This window comes from Calypte anna, chromosome 3 (assembly GCF_003957555.1).
Source record: "Calypte anna isolate BGI_N300 chromosome 3, bCalAnn1_v1.p, whole genome shotgun sequence".
Taxonomy (NCBI): domain Eukaryota; kingdom Metazoa; phylum Chordata; class Aves; order Apodiformes; family Trochilidae; genus Calypte; species Calypte anna.
The window spans coordinates 56,261,795-56,285,130 of NC_044246.1; positions in this window are offsets into that span (position 1 = coordinate 56,261,795).

Sequence of the window (23,336 nt, forward strand, 5' to 3'; positions counted from 1 at the left end):
GTGCTTGCTGAAAGTAATATGGGCATTTTCACAGGAGGAGGTACATTATTCCTAATGCCCTCTCTATATAAAGGAATCATACCTTATGTTTTTCCTCCTCGAGCATTGAAAGTTCTATGAAGGAAGGACTTCCTTCCTTTCCCTTCCTTTATTAGAAAACTGGGAAAAAATAAGGTAAAAAATAAATACAATTTCCACTAAATTTATAAAATTTCACAGTATCTGTCCATCCAAAACAATATTATAATGAGATGATCCAGCATAAATTTCATGCTACTGTTCTACTGATACTGTTTCTCTTCTAGGCAGTTATTACAATATGGAAGTTGCACTGGAATTTGCTTCTCAAAATGGGAAAGAAAGTACTTATCCTACTGAAAACATCAAAAAGTCAACTCCCTATATGCTTAACTTTTGGCACAGGCTATAACCATCTTCTCAGAATGAAAAAGTAAATTATTTTATTCAATAATGTCAAAGAATTAGGAGCAAAATATACTCAGAAATGTCTCTTTGCATTTTGTCTGATATTTTGGGAATTAAAGGCATCCCTAAAGCACCACTGAAATGACTATATACAAGTGTAATGATTGCTAAAAGTATGATATTCAGGCACTGGAAAAATAGAAAAGATTTATCTGTTATAAGAATTTTTGGCAGACCTTGTAAGAACAGCCTCATATGAAAACGGTTACTTTGTGGCTAGAAGATAAACTCAATGATTTTTAAATAGCATGCAAAGAGTCTACCAAGTGAGTCTATATAACTGTTTTGCTAATGTGACAACATAAGGCATACTAGTATAAAATCAACATTATCTACATTAACAAAAATACAAAAGAACAAGGAAAAGGATGTTTTTACCCTTCCATGGGTATAATGTTATCAGCAGCTGTTACTGTACTATTTCTCAAGAGAACTCACACACTCAAAGTAGATACTTAAAAAGAAAAAGCATTGTTTGAAGAGGTCTGAGGTGATACACTTTATCTCATGCATGAATAGAGCTTCAGATAGCAGTGAAAAAAGATTCTTCAGCAGCAGCATAAAAAGGTGTCTGTTTAGTTTGCCAATATACCTAAATAGAGGACAAAAAATACATTATGTGGAAAATACAAGTGGCATTTCCTAGAAATCAATGTAACAATTTAGGGAATTCATCTGCATGAAATAGGAACTTGCTTTAGAAAATTATTGAACATAATCTGTTCAAGTTTATGGCAGCCATATGGCTTTGCTGTGACAAATTGCTAAGAGTGTGTAAGTAAATAAGAATGCACAAAAAAATCATACAAACTAAATCATGCAATTCCTAACAGAATATTTAATGTCCAGTTTCTGTTGGCAAATCAATGGTCAAGCATATTTAATTTTCAAACTAGAGGAGGATGTTTATATGGATCATTCTGATACTTAATCAATTTGCAATATGTTTAGTATGCAGCCCTTCTGATATTAAAATGAAGAACTCTGCAAGTAATCCATTTCAACTTCTACTTAATACTTCTCTTTTGTACTACTTGGACGCTTTAAAAATTAGTGGACATGGAAAATCATTTTTCACCACAAAGCAAAAGAATTAAAGGATCCAAATCTGAATGAATTTCTTAAGGGCAAAAAGAGGAAAAATGCAGCACCTACCTTTTGTCAGGTCTATCAGAAATCCCTTCTTTGGTGGTGCATAGTAAATATTTTAAATTTGTTGGTTTTCCTCCTATTGCTTTTCTGTGAAAGACATTTTAAGAAATGTAAGATCGAGAGCAGGGCTGGCATGGAGTGATACTGTCTTCAAAGTATCACCCAGCTCTACAATCACAGGCATGACCAGGACTTAATCACAGCAGTCCGAGTGTCTTGATGAGTGATAAGTAATAGGACAGATCCTGTGCTAGCATAATTTCATATAATATTTTGGAGGATGATGTCTAGAAAGATTATCATCTGTAATGTGTGGAAATCAAGCTCAGTGCAGGGAATTACACCTTTTTTTTCCCAAGAAAATATACTGGAATGTGTTTTTTTCATTAATAAGTCAGGAGAGATAAAAGCACCAAATAATCACATCCACTTTGTACAGTTATGCACCTTTGCTAGTAATTCTGTTAAAACCAGGAAAATCTAGTGGATTTTTAAAATAGTTCCTGTTAAAATTACTCAGATATTTCTGAAAATGTGATTAGGGTAAATTGTCTATATATAAGAAAAAAGTTTTTCTTTAAAACTTTGTGGTTATATTTTGGAGAACAAACATGAAATTTGGAGATGATGTCAGCTGAGAATCAAGGAAGTTTGTCTGCTACTGTGAATGCTGGTTTGAATTTCTATTTGATTCATGGATTTATGACATTCTTCTTCAAGATATTTATTATATTCCAAAACTTATGTAAATAGAGTCCTATGTAACAAGATCATTCTGTCCTGAATATCAAACAGCTAAAGGATTTCAGGAAGTGTCCAGATTTACTAATCTCCACACATTTAATTTAACTGGATCTATTCAAATTACAAAAGTATCTTTAATAATATGACAGTCTTGCCACAGAGTAGTGAAATCTCAAAGCCCTATGGAAAATGTTGCTGTTTTCCTGTCCTTTTTAATTTGGTAATTTATTTCCTACTCAATAGAAAACAAAGCTCTCCTTCCAAATGAAAATTAAGATATACACTTTGAATTATTCATTATGGATTACAGTTAAAATGCAAAGATTTAACATTACACTATAAGGAAAAATTGACATTCTAAAACAAAACAAATCATCTAAGAAACTACAAAATGTATTGTTTAATAAAGTTCAGTCTAGCATGCATCAATACACGTAAGTCTTTACTCAATGATGATCACAAATAATGATTTATATTAGACTAAGCAAAGTCGATATAATTTGAAGCAAAAGTCAAAATGAAATATTTCAGTACGATAGAAGCCAAGGAGATAAGCAAGGGAATACAGATTAGAACATTTTTAAGAGGAAAAAAGCCCCTCTCCATTGCAATACATTTACCACTGCTGTGGTACACCATCCAACTACACATCAAATACAAAATTACTAATTTTTCCACTGACTTTTTAATAGTACCTCAAAGTTAATTGCTGTTGTATATTTATACTTATCTATGTACTTTTTATTTTCAGTTATTTCAAATGCCTATTAGTTACTGGGACACTTTAGAAGTATTGCAGTATCTTCCATGGGCTCTTTTGTGTTTGTATTTCACCTTTATAGCATCATAAACAATTATGTAAAGCTGAAGGCTTTTAACACAACATTATTAAACTTTTATCAATGAAATGCACATTATAAACATCAGTAAAATATAATAAAAAGAGAAAGTATAAAATCTAGGATAAAATATAAATATAGATCACTGCTTCTGACATAACAGTTAGAAAGGTCTTGAAAATGGAGTAATACTAACACATCCTAGAATAAATCCTGTATGAAGAACAACAATAGATCAATGAATTTTGCTTGTCTGTCTAAACGTTCATACAGTACATCCTCCCACTAACTCTGAAATAATAAAAAGATATTGAAAACCTTTTACATTTTTATTAACTTGCAATATACCTGTATTATAAATACAATAGTAATGCAACCCTTCTAGTGAACAGTTTCATCATTTGTATCAGTTAAACTTAGGTGTAAGTCATACCCCCTTAACAGTGGCAGCAATTGACCTAAGGAGTACCCAAGCAAGAGAAGAGCTGTTTTCCCATTTTCTTCTTCAAGAGAAGGTCTAGGTACATGAGGGTGTCCTTCTATGCTGTATTTTCGATAGATGGAAACCCTTCTATATTTCTCTTCTCTTTCATTTGTGAAGAGCTTTGCAACACCTGTTTGCTGCAGCTTGCTACCACCTCCATTATTAATAGCTATTGGACCATGTTCTTCACTGAAGACTATGATTTTGTAGGTTAGAAAAAAGTGGCAGAATAAAATTGATGCCCCTTTTTTCTGCCTGGTCCCTACCAAAAGTTGTGTGGGTCCTGCAGAGGGAGAAATGATCTCCTATATGGGAATGGGTCAATAAGAGCTGCTTACTGTGGGTTTACCAACATAATAAAAATTAACTTGTTCTCAACAGATACACTGTAGTCAAGTGCAAGTAATCATCAACTGTGTTATCTGTGAGGTCAGACCACCAGATGTGGTACACCACTTGACTTTAAAGCCTATCAGTCTGTAAAAGCCTTATGGGAACAGTGCTTGACTGGCAATGCATGCAGAGAAGGATTTTGATAAGAATTTTTCATAGCTCAAATAATTAAATATTATTAATTTCATTTCAGCATGTCCCATTACAATTAGAAACAATATTTTATCTTTGACAAAGAAAATCTACAGTCTTTATATTGAATATTCAGGTCACTACTGCTATATATGTCTCCTTCCAGTAAAATATCCATCATCACTATCATTTAGCCTTGACAGAGATATCTGAGTTAATTTTCTCATTAATATTATAGTCTCCAAGAAGATATGAAATATATGGTATTTGCAAAACCAAAGTATTTTCTTTGCTAATGTTCAAAACTGGCAGTTATCAGGGGAAGATAAATTCAAATAAGCATAGAGATATTGATTGTTACTACCTTCTAGTACTGTACAAACCCTCTTCTCTTCACTGAAGCCTGAATACATACTGGATGTTGTCTATTTATAGCATTTACCAGCCTAACTGTATCAGTATCTCCTATGAATTTTCACTGGAAGAATTATGCATCTGTGCAGGTGCAGTTTGATACCAATAAAGCTAACATAATTGCAATGAACTTGAATCAGGTGTATGGGTCTGAGCACTTTGTATAGCACAGGAAAAGGCACTGAAAGAAAACAGAAAAAAAAAAAAAAAAAGATAGAAGGAGAGTCTGAAGAGACACTAATGTGGTAAAACTCTTACCTAAGAAAAAAATCCCTGCACAAAAGTGTGTGCTTTATGTTTTAGGTGTTCACCACAACTGAAGCACATATTCATTCCCAGAATGGCCTTCTCACGTGACAGGACAGATCTCCTCAAAGAGGAAGCCATCTCTGGTTTTGAGGTTACTACATGCAAGTTCTGCCACCTGAGCAGTCAGGAGACACCACCCAGTGGAGAGCAGGGTCAGCCTGTCCACCCAAACCTGTGGTTATCCTTTCATTTCAAAATATCCTGTTTCACAGGTAATGGAGAATCCTACAGCCATCAAAAAAATAAGCATGTGCACTGGGCTCCCAGATACAGTAAGGCCCTGCTTGGAAAAAGTTGAGCGCTAGTCAGCTGTAGTGGATGGAAGGTAAGGAAAGCGCTCAGACTTTTGTGTCTGGAAGGCTAGCATCACCTTTCCTCTACACATCCTTCCTGCATTGTCTAATGGCCCATAATCACCATGTTCATTCAGGAAGAGAGACATCCAAGCTCCATAGGGAGAGCACTCTGTTTCCCAGTTCATACTGTGCCACCACCTCAGAGCCATAATGCTTTCATGTAACACGGGGGAGATTGGTTTGCACTCTCTGTGGCTGGGTAGGCCTTATAAAAGAGGTCTTCTGCATACTGGGATAGTGTTGTAATACCCAGTAGACTACCTGATAGTAACATTGCCCCTCATCTCTGAATGAAATAACAAAGTTGCAGCTTTGGGTGAGTTTTCAACCAGAGGATCTGCATTATTGAGCTTGGTCTGAAATCAGCACTGCAGATCCTTACATTTCACTCTCAGGCGCAGAACTCTTTCTATATAGCTGAAAAATATTCAGACTGTTCTGCATTCCTCTGCAGACTTTAGGAATATAAGACCTCTACTATGTCAACCTTACCTTACAACCAACAACAGAATTATCTGAAAATGTGGCAGTTGTTAAATATCCTGTAGCCTGAAATCCTCCATTTATGATTTGATTCACATCTTTTCAATACATGCAGGCCTTCTTCAGCATTCAGAGTATAAAGAGGTAATGAGAAATTACTGGTTTTGATGTCTGTTTGGCTAGCAGCCACTAGCAGCAGTTAGGATCAAGAAAACGACAGATGTCCTTTATAATATATCAGTTACTGAGGAGAAGATGACAGAACTGAAGCACCAAAAGTGTCTTCAAGAGAAGGATATCAGGATGGAAAATGTCCGAGTTAGATTTAGATTGTACAAAATATATATTTCAGATGAATACCCCAGGCATCTCTGATTTTGTGGGTCAGCCTGAAAAGTTTAGTTACAAAAAAGGAAATAAAGTAGTTAGGTTGCTGGAACAGATTGAAATAGAATAAGTAGTCTGTTCAGGACTGTAAGTAAAAGAGCTTTATCAGTTTCATATTGTATGCTTAGATTTTAAAATTATTTGCTAGAAACAGAGTTGCTACACTTACAGAGGTAACCTTTCTCTCCTCTGCTTTCTCTGAGCCATATAGAAGCTTCCAGCTGGCTGATACTAACCTAGAAGCAGCTGTATGCTGTCCACAAAATATTTTATTACTGACAACCCTTATGTCTGCTGCGTGTCCTTCTTTTTTAAACAGAAAACTGCATGCCACCCAGTATACAGGGGCTTGGAGCAGATCAAAGAGACTGAGAAAATTAAAATGTGGCAGTCAAGATTGGTGTAAATCATGTCATTGTTTTACCCTGCACCATAAATGGTCTTTTGCTTTACAAGCAAAGATAAGACATTTAGCATTTAGCCTGGTTAAGGCAGGACATTTCCAATACAGTGTTTGCCTTCACCCTGCCCCCGCTGAGGCTCTGGCCTTCAGAAGGAACAGTGCCTTGTCTTTCCTGCCCATTGTCAGAGACCAGGGACAGGTCTTTCCTCTCTTCTAGGATGTTTTCTATAAGCCTTTGCTTTCTCACATTTAAGTGTTTAAATTTACTAGAAATTTCATGTTGCTTTTTCCAAAGTCAGTTTAGGCTGTTCTCTTTTGGTGGGTGGAGTATGTTCGGATCTTAGAATTTCTCATGAAAATGAAAAAAGAGCTCAAGAGAAAAAGTGCAACTTGTAATTTACCATGACTGACACACTCACAATTTTACTTTGGGCTTAGACTGAAGTGGCATTCACAAGCTGATGAATTTTTTTCTTTTGAAACACTACAACCTCATCACAGAGAGTGTCAAAGAACTCTCAACACAATGTAAAAGATCTCTGAGGGTACTGATATGCCTCTCCGCATGGAACATGCCTGAAGCATTGTGCAAAATTACTAAATCGGCTTCTTAACATCATATAGATATGTTTTCTTGTTTACAGTGGTGTGTTATTCTTTCAGGAAGATTAACTGTGTGCATAAATGTCAAATTTCATCTTCAATATAATGGGCAACTTATGCAATCAGTAATGTAACTCAGTGTAAAGTAACACATTGACTTTAAATGTTGTCCAAAATTCCAGAGGCACTATAATTTATGTACATGCACAGTATCTGTATGTATACAAAAACACAGGAAAATCTGAACATTCATTGGGTTCAAGTCTTGAGGAAAAAAGTACAACATACCTCCACTGTGCTGGAAATGAAACTGGTACATTGTCAGATATGTTTTTCTGTTTTGTGTAGCATATAACTAGGGATGGACAGGTTTTTTTCCTGTAGATTTCTGTCAGTGTAAACCACAGTGATTGCAAGCTACGTGCAACTGAAGTCCATTTAAACAGTTCAGAGAAGTCAATGACTCACTCGTTCATGTTTCTTTTTTGTCATTTCTGTGAAGACTACAGTTAACATTCCTAAGCAGTTTGATCAATTTACTGGAAGAACAGATTTTGCCATTGTTTCCCACAGTGGCCTATAGGGATATTGAAAACTGAACACATTTTGGCTCTTAAGTTCCAAACAATTCCCACTCTAACCAATTATAGATGTAGTTCATCATGCCTAATTTTCAGTTGTCCAAAAGCTAGATGTCTTAGTATTAGCCATCTGACACAGCCTTTATATTCAGTGTGCAGAATGTGTGAACTTCAGAAGAATGATTTATTTCATCCTAAAATAGGTATAAAAATTGAACAAATGATTCAGCTGAAAAGGTTCCTGTTCCTTTCCATTAACTCTGATGATTAGCTGAGATTTAAACATTAAACTTCTGAGCATTTGAGTTCATTTGGATTAATTACAAATATGGTGTTCTCTGGGTTTTTTTTTCCCCTGCATCCAGTCCCTAAACATCAGCATGAGATTTTCAGTATAAACAAAGACATGAGAATCTGGATATCACTTTCAACACTGAGATACAGAAATACTGAAAAATAGGAGGTATATGAAGAGAGATTTTGCATAAAAAAATACAAACAATGAAGACTGTCAATAGAGACTTGTGAACTGAAATTTCAAAACTAGTATATCCTTTATAGTTAAAGAGATTGTGGAATCATAGAATTTTCAGAGTTGGAAGGGACCTTTAAGATCATCTAGTTCCAGCCCCGCTGCCGTGGGCAGGGACACCTCCAACTAAACCAGGTTGCTCAGAGCCTTGTCCAGACTTAAAACTTGCCTTAAAAATTTGCAAGGGTATGGTTTCCATCACCTCTCTTGGCAACCTGTTCCAGTGCCTCACCACCCTCATGGTGAACATCTTCTTCCTAACATCCAATCTAAATCTACCCTCCTCTACTTTGAAACCATTCTCCCTAGTCCTATCACTACCTGCCATCCTAAAAAGTCCCTCACCGGCTTTCTTCTAGGCTCCCTTCAGATACTGGAAGGCTACAATAAGGTCTTGGAGCCTTCTCCTCTCCAGACTGAATAACCAAACTCTCTCACTGTCTTTATAGAAGAGCTGCTCCAGCCCTCTGATCATCCTCATGGCCCTTCTCTCGACATGCTCCAGCATGTCTATGTCCCTCCTGTAAAAAGAGCTCCAGAACTGGATGCAGTATTCCAAGTGGAGTTTCACGAGAGCAGAGTAGAGGGGCAGAATCACCCCCCTCCACCTGCTGGCCACACTTCTTTTGGTGCAGCCAAGGATCCCATTAGCTTTCTAACATTGGCTGCAAGTGTACACTGAGATCTCATGTTGAACTTTTCATCCACCAGCACCCCCAAGTCCTTTTCCTCAGGACTGCTCTCAAGCCAGTCACTGCCCAGGCCATATCAGTGCTTGGGATTGCCTCTGCACAGATGTAGGACCTTGTTCTTGGTCTTGTTGAACTTCATGAGGTTTCCATGGGCCCACCTCTCCAGCCTGTGAAGGCCCCTCTGTGACAGAAGACATGAAGGCACAGACCCCAATTGCTGTGCACAATCAGAATCAGTTTATTGTGTGGTTTGTTACACTTATATAGTATCCCAATAGCTGTTGATTGATCTACAATTTGCACTTCAAAGTGCTCTTTCTACTAACATAAAACCTTATCTACTTGTTCCCACTTGGTACCAGGGCATATTGTCCAGATGGCAAATTCCTTAAGTTATTTACAGCTCTTTGTTCTTCTTCAGGGTCAGGCAGTAACCAGGGAATCTGCAGCACTCTTCTATCCCACACAGGTCTGCTCCTCTGCTGTTCTCCTACACCTCTGGACGGCATCACTTCCCTCCAGTGTGTCAGCTACACCACACAGCTTGGTGTCACCAGCAAACTCGATGAGGGTGCACTCAGTGCCACCATCCATGTCGTCGACAAACATGTCAAACAAGACCAGTCCCAACACTCATCCTTGAGCATCTCCACTTGTCACTGGCCTCCATTCAGACATGGACCCAGTGACAGCCACTCTTTGGGTGTGGCCATCAAGCCAGTTCTGTATTTATCAAGTGGTCCATCTGTCAAACCTGTATTTTAGCATCTTGGAGGTCAGGAAGTCATGTGGGACAGTATTGAAGGCTTTGCTCAGGTCCAGGTAAATGATGTTCATTGCTCTTCCCTTGTCTACTGATGTTGTGACCTTTTGATAGAAGGCCACAAAGTCTGTCAGGCACGATTTGCCCTTGGTGAAGCTGTGTTGATTATACCCAATCACCTCTTCATTATTCTTCTGCTTCAGTGGTGCCTCCAGGAGGATCTGCTCCATGATCTCACTGGGCACAGAGGTGAGACTGACTGGCCTATAGTTCTCTGGATCCTCTTTCATTCCCTTTTTGAAAATGGGGGTTATGTTTCCCCTTTTTCAGTCCAGTGGGAACGTCAGTGGAAGATGCACGGACTTGCCCTATTTTTTATATAAACCTTTGCTTCTATCAGTAATCTGTAAAAATGTGCATTTGTCTCCCTCATTATTCAGAAATAAAAAGTTCAGATCTTCCCGTGAAAAAGACATTAGGCATATTGTTAAACTATAATTGTAATCCTACAAAGTATTGTACAATTTGACTTCAAATTGAAAAAGTTGAAAATTAAGAAGTTAGGCGGCTTTGTGTAAATCTATAGATTGCCTAAAGCTTTTCCTTGAATACTTTTGTAGTAACTGATTGCAGGTGACATTCAAGAGAGATGGCAAGAAAGATTCAAAACCAAGCCTTTTGGCAAACCATGTTATAGCAGTTCTTGAAACGGAAACTCCAATGGAAATTATGTTTGATGCAATGTTAATATTTGGGTTGCACTATGCTAGTATTTATTCATTTTCTTTCTGTACCTGATGTTGCAAGAAAGAAAACCCAAAATACTCTCCTACTGTCCTATTGTGAAGACAAGCAGCTGAATGGGGTTGGAAGAGGCTCTGAAGGACTATTTGCTCTCTCTGCTTACAAATTTTTACTTATATTTTGGCACTTAAATTAAAATTGTCTATAAAGTACCATGTTTGGATAAGGACCAGAACTTCTCCTATGTTCAAGAAGAGACCTTTGAAGATTATTGTCTCTGTTTTATCCTTTTCTTTCAGCTGACAGGTGAAAATGCAGAGTATTCTTCTACTAAATGTCTATGTGCATTTCAGGAAGTCCTACCAGAAAAATCACTCAATACCAAGTAAATTTTATAAGAACCTGACTTAAGAAGCAGTTATATGCAAACTAAATTGTTTACAATTGGGACTGCAATATCTTTAATGCTTTTTTTTTTCTGCCTCCGTAAGTCTTCATGTTTCTCCTAGGCAAGTTTTTTTTCTATTATTATGAATATAACTAGTTCCTTTACTATGTGAAAAGTTATTGTCATAGCAAAACTATAGATAATATTTGTAGCTTTCCAGAAAGCTTTATTCCTTAGGAAGTAAATTTATGCTTTAAAAATTGCTTTATTTTAAACCAGATAAAGATGAAGAGTCATATCAAATATCAAATTAGTACGCCTTTCTACTAGAGGAAAAATTATTATTTCCTGTTTCAAAACTTTTTTAAAACAAGTGAAAAGAGAACATTACAATGAAGTTCTTTCATGTAGGGTATTATGTAGGAGATCTCCATTAAGAGGCTATCAAATGTATCTTAGTTTTGTACAATAAGAGTTGTGGACACTCACAGACAGATTACAGATTATTCCTTCCATTCTTTTAACACATATTCATTCCTCAGCACTTCTCCTCCCCATCATCAACATTCCAATCTGCAGGCCTCTGCTACAGCCATACATACAGGCACATACTCTGCTGTGGAGGAGCTGATTGTATAGCCTGAAGTGGATGAATAAAGGTTTAGTACAAAGCAAATGTATCAGGGTCTCTTACAGTGTCACTCCCCTCAAGCAAGCCAGGCGGGAAATTGATCATGATTCTGAAAAGTAATTAAGTTTGAAAGACAAAGTAAATCCTATTTATCAAAAGCAAGCTCTGGTTTAAGTAAGGACAGCATACCAAGCCCTAAAAAGGCCTTCCTGAAGAAAACCTAAAAAATAAAGCCTTTATGAAGTGCGAGACAAAATAGATGCAAATAGAAGGCATGGAAATTCATGTCATGCAAACAAGGCTTGAAATTAAATACACCAGACATTCTCACTTTTGTTCAATAAGAACATGAAAAGTCTACAGCACTGACAGAAATATTTTATGGCATGTATTTGATGACTGTGAAAGATCAGTAGCTCACTTACCATAGTGAAATCTGGGAACGAGGCCAGTAATCTTTAAAAAAAACACAATTAAAACACTTTAGTTAGTTGTTTCATAACTAAAAAGGCTAGTATGCTCTCAATATTGGACTTGTCAGTTGTAGATGCTTTATTGGTAGACACTCATAACATTTAAGTTCTGCTCTTGTTAGCATGGCTGGGTTTTCTTTATTTTTAAAAATTACCACACAAGGAATATATAGCAGGGTAAACACTGTCTAGTGTCTAATTTCACTTATCTCAAAATGTCTAAAACTTCACATTAATTTCATATAATGTAGCTGAAATTTGATCTCTACCTACTTCAACATCTTTAAATCTTTACAGGCAGGTTTTTTTCTGTAACATGGCCAAGTTAGTGAGCTGTGTCATACTTAGAGCTTTTAATACCTTTTTTGCACCTCATAGTTATCAAGTATTAAGATATAAGCTTATCAAGTTGTGAACTGCAAAACTTTTAGAAACTTTTAGAAGTCACTCAAAAGAGAAGTCAGGAAAGCAAAGCAATAAACCAATGGGTGAGAAAATATATCTTTGAGGTCATACAATATGAAAAAAGAAAACTAAAGGGGATGTTTTACTAAATTGGAATCCATTCAGTAGGTTTGCTGCTCTGTCTAGAAGAGAGCAACACCTAAAACAGTTGTTACCAACTAATGTAGAAAGCAGAAATGAGAAGAGCTCTAAAGAAGGCGCACTGCCAGTGTCATGGTGTGCAACTCTCTTGCTCTGCAGTGATAGTCCTGCACTATGGCTCATCCAATTCTGAAGTAATCTAAAGAAGATATGATTCAGGGCAGTGGCATAGGAATCATGATTGATTTTTCATGCAGAGGTTTTTGACGCGTACAAATGGAGAGGGCTTTTTCATAGATAATGATTTGATGCCTACAGAAAGCCAAAGACTGTTCATAACAAGTCACCTTTCTTTGTAGGAGCCAGAATTTTATATTATGTAAAAGCTGTGTATAAAATAGTATTAAACTTGTAATAAACTTTAATTAAATAAAATGTTAACCCTGAACTGGAGAAATAATGAATGCATAAATGTTTTCTGTAGTTTTTACTCTACTATGATTTCTTTTCAGTCATATGACTATTCACTTGCTTGGATTTAATTAGCATTTTTATCAAGGAAAAAAAATTTCAGCTAATAACTTGAAATATGAGGTAGGCTCTCTGAGTTCCAGCAATCTTGCTATTTGAAAAAGATCCACCAACTCACAGTAAAGAAACCCTATTTCCTTTCCTCACAGCATGCTTTAAAGGAATACAATTCAGCTGGCACTTTGCAAACTGAACAAATAAAGACCTGAAAAATTTTGGTTTATGTGTCCATTTGTCTTTTAACAACTGTGCGGTTAGAAATTACTGATGTGTTTAAGTAAGTCATGAACTTTTGATAGCTTATTTGCAGCCGTAAAAATCAATGGGTATATTTGACAGACATTACAAAATGCCTGTTCAACACTACCACAGAACAAAGCAAACGACAACTTCATTTTCTTCCATTCTTATGAATGGGCATTCTCATTAGCAGACAATAGCAGAAGAATCTTTTCCATATGGAATCTCTTTCCTTCTTTCCAGACATCCTTTTCTCTGTCCTTCACAGACAATCATAACAAAACACCAGAAAACTTCAGATTGACAAGTTTTCAAAAATGTTGTATTTCTATCTCCACTTTGTTGAACTATTTCAAGAAAAACTGAAGTAATTGAACATTTATCATTTTTGTCAGTCACTTCATTATATGATGTATTATTTTGAAACTCATTTTAACTATGCATTTAATCAAATGAAGGTTTTATCCAACCTCAAATGCAATTTAATTATTTCTTAGTGATCTGTATCACGTGTTATATATGCTATAGTACACATATAATGCCTGTATATATGTGTATGTATTTGTATAAAAAGATATAATTAACTGCTTTATTTCCAATTTTTTTCAGAACAATTGTAAAAACATAGGAACCCAAAACAGAGTTTGTCCTCTTCCCTCTGCCCTATAACTCACTGTGGCAATCTCCACTCCATTCCTGTGGCCCTCTGGGCATGTGTACATTTCTAACTGGAAAGATCAGTGATGAAAAGTGCTCCAAATCCTTCCTGAACTTCTAGTTCCCTCTGCTTTCACCCAGCAACTTCATGTTTTTCTTAATAGCTAATGTCAGTCAATTAGCATAAAGAAAATAGCTAGATTAGCTTCAGTGAAAACAAAAACCAAACCAAACCAAACCAAAGATAAATAAATAAATAAAGATAGCTCTTACACCTATCAGAAGTCACACAAGCATTGGCATAAAATCTATAGAATGTGAAACCATAGCTTAGCTACTGCACATAGCCACCTTTCTTGCTTTTATTGCAAGCTGTCTGTACCCATTACAGTTTCAATTCATTTATTACCTAACCTTTCTTCCTTTCTGCCTGTAATCATTTGTAAAGAAAAGCAAACTTCTGTTCCATTTACCACTGCTGCTGAGAACTTGACCAAAACTCTTTTTCATAGATATTAGCCAAGCTTATTCCCTCACCACATAGACTTATACTGTGAACTACATCTACATTTAGACAACTGGCCAGCATATGTGGTCATATATCTTGCTCTCAAGTAATTAAATTGTTGTAAAACTACATAGACTAACTGTGTTCCCATATACTTTAACCCAATTCTATCCTTATTGCTCTCTGAAGCTGTGATGTCACATTAAGTTAAATCACCTTACATTCTAAGCAAATATTTTGTAACCTACACTGTCGTTTAAGAAATCATGTTCCACATTATTCATTTCCATTATCTGTTCAACTACTTTACCTAAGTGATTTTATTTACATGATTTCTCTTTATATCTTATTTCATTAGGGCTTAATGATTTCCAAAGGTTTATTCTCTCTCACTTTTTACTCAGAAAATCCAGTTTGATTTTGCTAGTTTGCCATTGGCTACATTACGGGCCTTATCCACATCTGTCTTTATCACCAGCATCCATGTCTACAATATCTGCAGTTGTACAAGCACAAAATTTTGCAGTGCCTAGTAGGAGTAAATTGTCCACTTGATTATCCTGAGACTTCTTGATGAGTAGAGACACCCAGGCATGCATTGCTGCCTGTGCCAGCAGTGGCCTGTGTCAATGGACTCAGAACAATACCAAGGAATGAACTGGGATGAAGACTTGATGAAATGAACCCCACAGACCGCACCATTTCTGCATCTAGAATTGAATAAAGTGAAATAAGGCTAAGGACTGCTAGATATCATATCCATCATTTTATTCATCACCTTTCTTGGAATTTTTTGGAAGAACTGGAGAGATGGCATTACCTTTCAAGAATGTCAGGTTTCAGTTAAAGCATTGACATAGTTACTCCCTTTAAAAGCAGGGAAGTGTGAAGTGAGGAAAAGCTATGTGACAAAGTAAAATTTTGCCAGGTTCTCTTCTGTCTGTAACCACTGAAAACTTTACTTCCTGGCCACTAGTATTCTATTTATTTTTTTTTTATTCTCTTCCCTCTATAACCACATATTTTAAAAGAGCATTGGGAATGGAGACTGACATGCCCTTAGCTCATCCAGGGAAATAGGCACAAGCCAGGATGCTCCACAGATTTTGAATATCTTCATGTGCATTGTGTTAGTGAAGATTTTAATTAAACTTAGTGGCAGATAGTCTGAAGCAGCTGAGCCCCATAGCTATGATGTACAAAGGAAAGGCATTGTAGGAGTAGATGGGTAATTATACTGAAAAGAGGATGCATTTCAGACTCCCATGTAATTACCCAGGTCATCAAAACAGTCCCTCAAAAACAGGAAATCCTTGTAATTCAGACACACTTATATATTTTAAGTTATAATATCAAGCTAGGACAACATTGTATGTGAATAGTATCATTTTAAATCACCTCTTTATCCCACAAACAATTTCTTAAAATACAAATTCCTGAAAAAATAACCTCATATTCCTCTGCATCCAGAACTATCTGAAAGCTTGCCCCACCTCACATCTGCATAAGAAGTGCTGATTTTTTTAAAAAATCTGATCTTCCAGTTTCTTGTAAATGGAGCAGAAAAGGCAGGTGAGAAGCCAAGACTTGCATGGATAATTCCACACTGCTGTCAAAGAAGGAAATAACATTAGGAGGATCTTTGCAGTCATTATGTCATGATCTCACAAAAAAATTAAACTAAACAGGAAAGACCCAGCCATGACACTGGATTGATGTCATAGAAATCTCAAAATGTGTACTAGAAAACTTGATAGGCTCTTCAGAAGGTGCAAATACTGATTGTTTTGGGAGTATTCTGATTAGTCTGAGTGCAGTGCAGTGTCCAGATCTTCAATTCGGACTGAATCCTAAAAAGAAAACCTTTCTGTCAAGTTCAGGTTGGAATTTCTGTCAAGTATGGTAATTACTATCTAATCACTTGCAACTCCTTACTTAAAAAAAAAAAAAAAAAGAAAAGAAAAGAAGAGAGTGAGAAAATCAATGAAAGCCTGCAGCAATATTTGACTTTTTTCTCCTCCTTACACAAAGTTCCTTTGAACTTATGAAAATACCTGCTTGTTGATTGATTCTAGATGACTTTACAGTGCGGATGAGGTAAATAAGTATAACACTTATTTTGTGTTAGATCACCACAATCAGCACGGTTTAGGTGGTGACCGTGATGGTAATCACTGCAATAGATAGTGTCTGTGCTATTAGAACTGTTATTTGGTCATATTCCTGCTTGTATCCCTGCAAAACATCCACACACCATTGCCACCACTGTGAACTGCACTGTACCTACTGTATCCGGACAGTACTCATGCAGTTGGAATCAAAGACTCCAAAGCTTTCTACACTGCACAATCAGCAGATTTTTTTGCCTAAAACATTGGATCCTGATGCCTTGAATGCACTACAGCCCTTTCACAGAATCACCTGCTGAAAGAAGAGGCAGAGCAGTGTTTCACGCATTCAAACATACTGCTCTATTTTTCCATGATTCACGTTTCTTTTCTCCTTTTCCAGCTCAGTGATTTAAAACCAAATTAATAATAATAATAAAAATGTATGTGTCTCCTGCTTCTTGTACTTATTCTCCCCCTACCTCCCCAGTCTTTCTGCATTTCCTCTGCACCTTCTTTTGCCCCTTTCTCATCTGCTGTTCACCTCCTGCTGGAGCACCTTCTTTCCTGACCCTGGTTCTTAAATATGCCTTGAAATGCTATAACGTCATTCCCTTCTTATTGACTCCCTCCCCATCCAAGGGCCATGCAAGCAGAATGACACCACCAAGCTGCTCACCCAGGTAATGTTGGCTGTTGCCCACACCAGGAAGTGGAAGCCTGGCCAGGAAGATGTGACTGGCCACTGTTTCCATTCCCTTGTTTTCTTGCATCTCTGAGCAGAGATCTGTTAGGCAATGTCTGATGGCTCTTCAGATGCTTTCAGGAAAGAGTGAAATTTTTTGCTGGTGTCCTTGACTCACATCATCCCTATTTTCACCCATTATTTTATCATTTGAATCTCATACCCCCTTTTATCATTTCAGGATAGATGTGGTCACCTGAGTCACAGAATCATAGAATGTCATGTTGTAAGGACCTCAGGGATCATCTGGTCCAGTACTTCTAATGTTATTGTTAATATTATGTGTTTCAGAACACCATTGAGCTGAGACCTAAAACTTTCCAAAGTGGGGAAATCCACCACTTCCCCTGGGAGACCAGCCCAATGTCTGTGAAAAATTTTCCTCTTATGTGTGCATGTGTATGTGATTCTTACCTGTTCTTTTCTCTGTAAACTTCCCCCACTCCTTTATTGAGAGGGTTTTAAGATACTTCTTTCAGCTGGTGTCTGCATTGAATTTAACAAAGACTGTGTCTGTAAGAGAATCTATTTAAGGAAAGCATGCAAGCCTGGACACTTCTTGCTATACTTTTTGTACCTACTCCCCCATTGACTGTAACTGTTGCAGTAGAGAGGATGGAGGGTATATCCCTGCCTTTTCTTTTTGGTATATTTTTATGGACGTGCTGTCGAATGATTTATCTACTTCCTTTTTTGCAGGTGTCTTATATCATCTGTAACCATATCTTCCAATGGCAAAATATTCCAGAAGCTCACTACCAGCAAGGAAATTATACTCTTGTTGCCTTTAAATGAAAGTCCTACAGTTTTCTTGAAGTGCCGTCTAGTTTTACAGCTGCGGGTTCTCATATCAAAATGATTCTTTCCTCTTTCATGACCTCTTAATGTTTTTTTAAACTTTCCTAACACCTTGCTCTTAGCTAGAGAGACTCCTCTCAAAAGACAGCTATTACATCACCTCCATAGTTGTAATTGCCCCTTTGCCTTCCCCACTGTGTCCTTTTTGAGATGCAGACACCAGAAAGGCCCACCATGCTCAGGATATAAGTTCTTGTGTGGAAAACTGTCTCTGCCCTGCTATCAGTAGCCTGCTTGATGTTGCTAAGTTCTGCTGATTTGGTTTAGTTTGGTTTGGGTTTTTTGTTTGTTTGTTTGTTTATTTGTTTTGTTTTGTTTTTGTTTTTTTGGCTATCACTGGATGTCAATAAAGCTATTTATTTTCTCTCCAAGTCCTATTTCTTCAGTTAAGAACTGTTTCTAAGTTCAATACCAGAGAAAAGTAACACATATTTTAAAAGTTAAGTGACTTTCCCTATGTCACTGCAGTTGAACCAGACATATTTCAAAGTGTTTACCATCTTGCTCTCTCTTGCAACCATCAGGTGACTCAAGCTTCTTCTGTGTTAAAGATCTGCTCTTCCTTTTCTCTCTAACTTCCTCTCTAATTTTTTTACTGATTTATCTCTTGTGATATACTATAAGGAACAAGCTAGCAGCTCTAGAAATCTATGGCTTTATGGTTATCCTCAAAAACTTGATTATCAGGCCATAATTTACTGCCTCTGCAGCTGAGACCTTGGCTTAGAACCAGCTGTTCTCATAGTTTGTAGCCACAGGAGGCAAAGCATCTCTAAACCACATGGTATCACAGTGATGCAAAAGTGTATTTAAATTGAAAGTGTAACATTAAAAATATACTTTGAAACCTGACTGGGAATACAGCAAACTTCAGAATACTCTTTACACACATGCTTTCAGAAAACCCTGCTAGAAGTAGAAGGGTTTTAAGCTCCCATCCTCATCTAAAGCTGAGAAAAAAAATTAAATGCCTGAGCTTTCTCCTTGTCTCATAAGAACTGTCCCCTCTGAAGAATAGCTCTTCTGGAATCGTAATGAAACCTTTACTCATTGGGATGATTTTAAATTATTTTTGTTGTTTTCTGCTATGCACATTATTTTGGTTAGGTAACTCCCCAGCCAGCTTGTGTTCTTATTTGAAGCGACAGCCTACTAGTAAATAAAAATGCTCAATTACCAAATGAGATCTGAAACCACAGCCCTATCACTTCAGACAGTGTTGGTTTTTTTTTTTTAAAAAAAAAAAAAAAAAAGTGCAAAAACAGGAAGTAACATTGATTTGGTATTCATTTTTGAGTAGTATTCACTAATTAACTATTCCAAACACATGAAGAGCCTGAGGGAATCTTCAATGTCTCAGTGATGGAGAGACAGTCAAAACTTTTTATTTATAACAACCACAAGAGTATTCAAAACAGGAGTTCTGTGCCTGTTAGCAAGGGAATTAAGTAGCTCCTGAAGTTATGCTCCTATATCATGTCTTACAATAGTATTCTACATATTACACACATTAAATTAAGTTCTTTGAAAAAGAAAAACAAAACAAAGTAGAAAATCATCATGAAGTACAGCCTGTGGACTGTTGAGAATTCCTCCCAACTCTGAAACTGGGATGGTCTGTATTAAGTGTAACATAAAGTGAGGGATGCTTAGATGACTAACATATATACTTTCCTGTTGTGAATGTTTCCATCACATTTCTCCTTCAGCTTTTACCTTCTGCTGCAACTGAAGTTCAGAATTACTTCTATCTTTACTGCATTACTTTCCCTGTTCCCAGCCTACTAGCCTGCATGGAGATACATCTGTCCAGGCTCTTCCTTAATTCTAGGTTAACATTTGTTCCTTCTAGTGTTCATATAATTGCACCCCTAGACTTTAACCTTTGTATTACCTTTATTGGGGCCTCTTCATTTTTTAATTTAATATTCTCAGCATCACTTCAGGTTTTCCTCAGTGGTCTCTAGAATTTATGTTCTGAACGTCTGTAAATCAGTGGAATATGAATGGCTAGGAAAGTTAATTGAAATCACTGAAACTCTAAGAAGTTCAGAATTTTTTTTTTTATTTCAATTGCATTTTGAGTGACTTGAAAATGAAATAACCAGCAAATACGCTGTGTTTTTATCTCTGCTGTAGCTGGAGTTAAAGTTACTTTGATATGCAAGTTCTGTTTGGAGACTGCCATCAGATATGCAGTTTTAATTTACCCTTCCTAAGACTGGCAGTCACACAGTTAAGATCATGTCTGTTTAATACACTCAATAATTTTAATACTGGAGTACTTTTACGTAGTGATTTTGGAACAAATTTTTATTCAGAAGTAGATAAGGAGGCTTGAGTTGTACTATGCCTGAACTACTGGCACTCAGCTCAGTTAGGCAGTTATAGACCTGAAAGCCAAAACAGCACCAGTAGTGACAGGAAGCAACAATCTGAAAAGCAAACTCAAGAACAATCGATGCAAAGTGTAGTGGTCACTCTTTTCAACATCCATCTATTAAAAAAATGAAGATATAAAAGTTATTTTTTAGTGTCAACTCACACATTGCTTCTCTGCTGCATGACTTTACATATGGTTGAAAACTCTCTGCTTCCTTTTCATGGCAGCTAAACAGAATTTACCACTTTTGTACCCAAAGGTAGATTATTCACTAACAATCTATTTCCAGCAAATTAGAGGAGGAAAAAACCAAAAGTATTTATCTTCCAGATGACTTATTCATTCAAGACTTTTGTAGGTTTATTTTTATTTTATTTTTAATTATTTAAAGTTTCTTAAGTACTCCAACTTCCTTTCCTTCTCAAAGAAATGGATTTTAAACAGCAAATATGTAGCTACAGCTTTATTCAACAGCATTGTGGCTGTTGAATCTTTTTTGATAAGGAAAGAGTTCAGAACTGAGTTTGGTGAAATGCCTGCCTTTATGGTGCTCAGATGTCCTAGCTGTGGACTGAGGCAGACATTCTTTTATTTTTTTTCCAACCTCTGTTGTCTCTCCTCTGCATGCCTCTCCCCTATATTTCCCAGTTCTGAGAATAATTAGCAACACCCACTGGTGATAGCAGTGTTGCAGCAACCTAACTGATATCTTGCCAACACCAGCTGTGCTTCAGTATTTATTTATTAAGATCACACTATTTACACAGGACAAACTTGCTGAGATAGCAAAGGGATGAATGCAGTTATGGCAGCTGAATTTCAGCTTGATGTCTGAAAGGAAATAAAACCTGTACTTGGTAACATTTATATCAAAGAGCAAATCCAGGCTCTGGCTTTTAATGACACTTTCAAAATATGTTTTGCTGGCTCTTGAGTTTAGTCTGTAGGTGATGGAGGGGAATCTTGTACTGCATGGTGTAATGAGATGGAACTTTTCCTTGTATGGCATTTAAACATCTGAGTGTAGAGATGTTGGCATACAAGAAAAGGATACAGCAATGAGGCAGGCATCCCATTCACATTGCTAAGGCCAAATTATGACTGGGTAAGATGGGGACTGGCTTTGTAAATCATGATAAACATCTGCTTGTCAGAATGCCTGAGCAATATGAAAACTAATGTCAGTAAATCTGTTTCTTTCTAGTTCATGTTGGTTGGAAAAAAAACCATTCATACAACATACAACTTCACAGTAGAGTGAATGCTAGTGTAATTTAAAGAGTTTTGATTCAAGAGGTCTTTGTAAGGAGGGCTACCAAATCGAAACAAAAGTTTACAATAGAAGATACTGTACATTTGGGAGATTCCTGGCTGCCTAATTGCTTTTATTTAGAAAAATTGTGTGCGGTTTCTCTTCCTCTACCCTGGTTTGGTTACTTTTGCATAAAATCCAGTATTGATTTCCAGCTCCCCTAAATCTAGAAAAAAGGAATTACCACTGAAATACAAGCCTAAAATGAATGTCTAAATATTCAGGAAAGGTTTGCTGAACCCTTCATGATTTACATAGGGCTAGGTCTTTTAATGATTTCAAAAGTACCACCTTCCAAGGATAACAATGGTTTTGGAGTAGTCTTAAAATTTTAAGTTGAAAAACTAATAAATTTTTTAATCCCAAATTATTGCAATAATTTTGTAGACTTTATGGAAAAATCTTTTTTATTTGTAGGATGTTTTTAAAAGAAATAAATTCCAGAGAAAGAATCCAGAGTGAGAGGCTAAGAAAGAGAACTCTTCTGCTGTGAAGGCAGGAGTTAACAACATTTATGACATTGGTACTTGATGCTATTGAAATACTATAATTTTCCTCTTTACACACAGATACCTGCATGACAGGCAGGAGAAAAGCCTGGCAGCTTGCCAAAGGAAGGAGAGATGAGGACAACCTCAATGCAGACTGTGCCCATAGCATTGGGACACCATCCCACAAGAAACCAAGGGCAGGGAAATTGTTGTATGGCAGCAGGAATCAGGATTGGAGACAAGACCACAGTGTGCTTTCCAGGGCTCAGTCCAGGATATGGAGAGAGAACTGGGGACCCTTTCAACATAGCCCAGACAAGGATTGGAGAGGTTTGGGGCTTAGATGAAATGGGGTTCCTGGGTCCATAGGTGGGGAGATCCCAGGTGGGACTTGTAAGAGCCATTCAGACTTGTTGGTGCCCTTGTGGCCCTGACCCTGTGTCATCCTGAAATGCTCTATACTTGGTCACTCAATTGAAAAGCAGTCCTGGGGACCAGTATGTAAAAAGCTGAAGGTGAAGAGCATTTACAAAATAATATTCCATGCTGGGATTGCAGGTTTATCATCATCTCAGTGAAAGAAAATATGAAACAACCTTCTTGCATATGGAGATAAAAATTTAAGTGAAAAAGTTATGCATAATCAAGTAATAAATGCCTAAGTGGAAGCATAATTTGAATATTTTGCTTTGGCCTTTTTTATTTTTTGAGTGCTGAGTCATACAACCTGAAAGATTTATAAATACATTCATGAGATATGTTTAAGACAAGCACGACAAGAAGTCATGCAGTTCCATTTTTAACTGTACAGACAATTGTTTTGCTTCAACTTCAGCTAATAATGGTTTGTCTTCATGCAACTATTTTGCATGCATACTTAAAGCTTCTCAGGATATATTATTTTTCCAAAGTGGGCAACTTCTCTAATTTTTATCAGTGTTGAGTGATTAGCATTCTTGAAAATACAC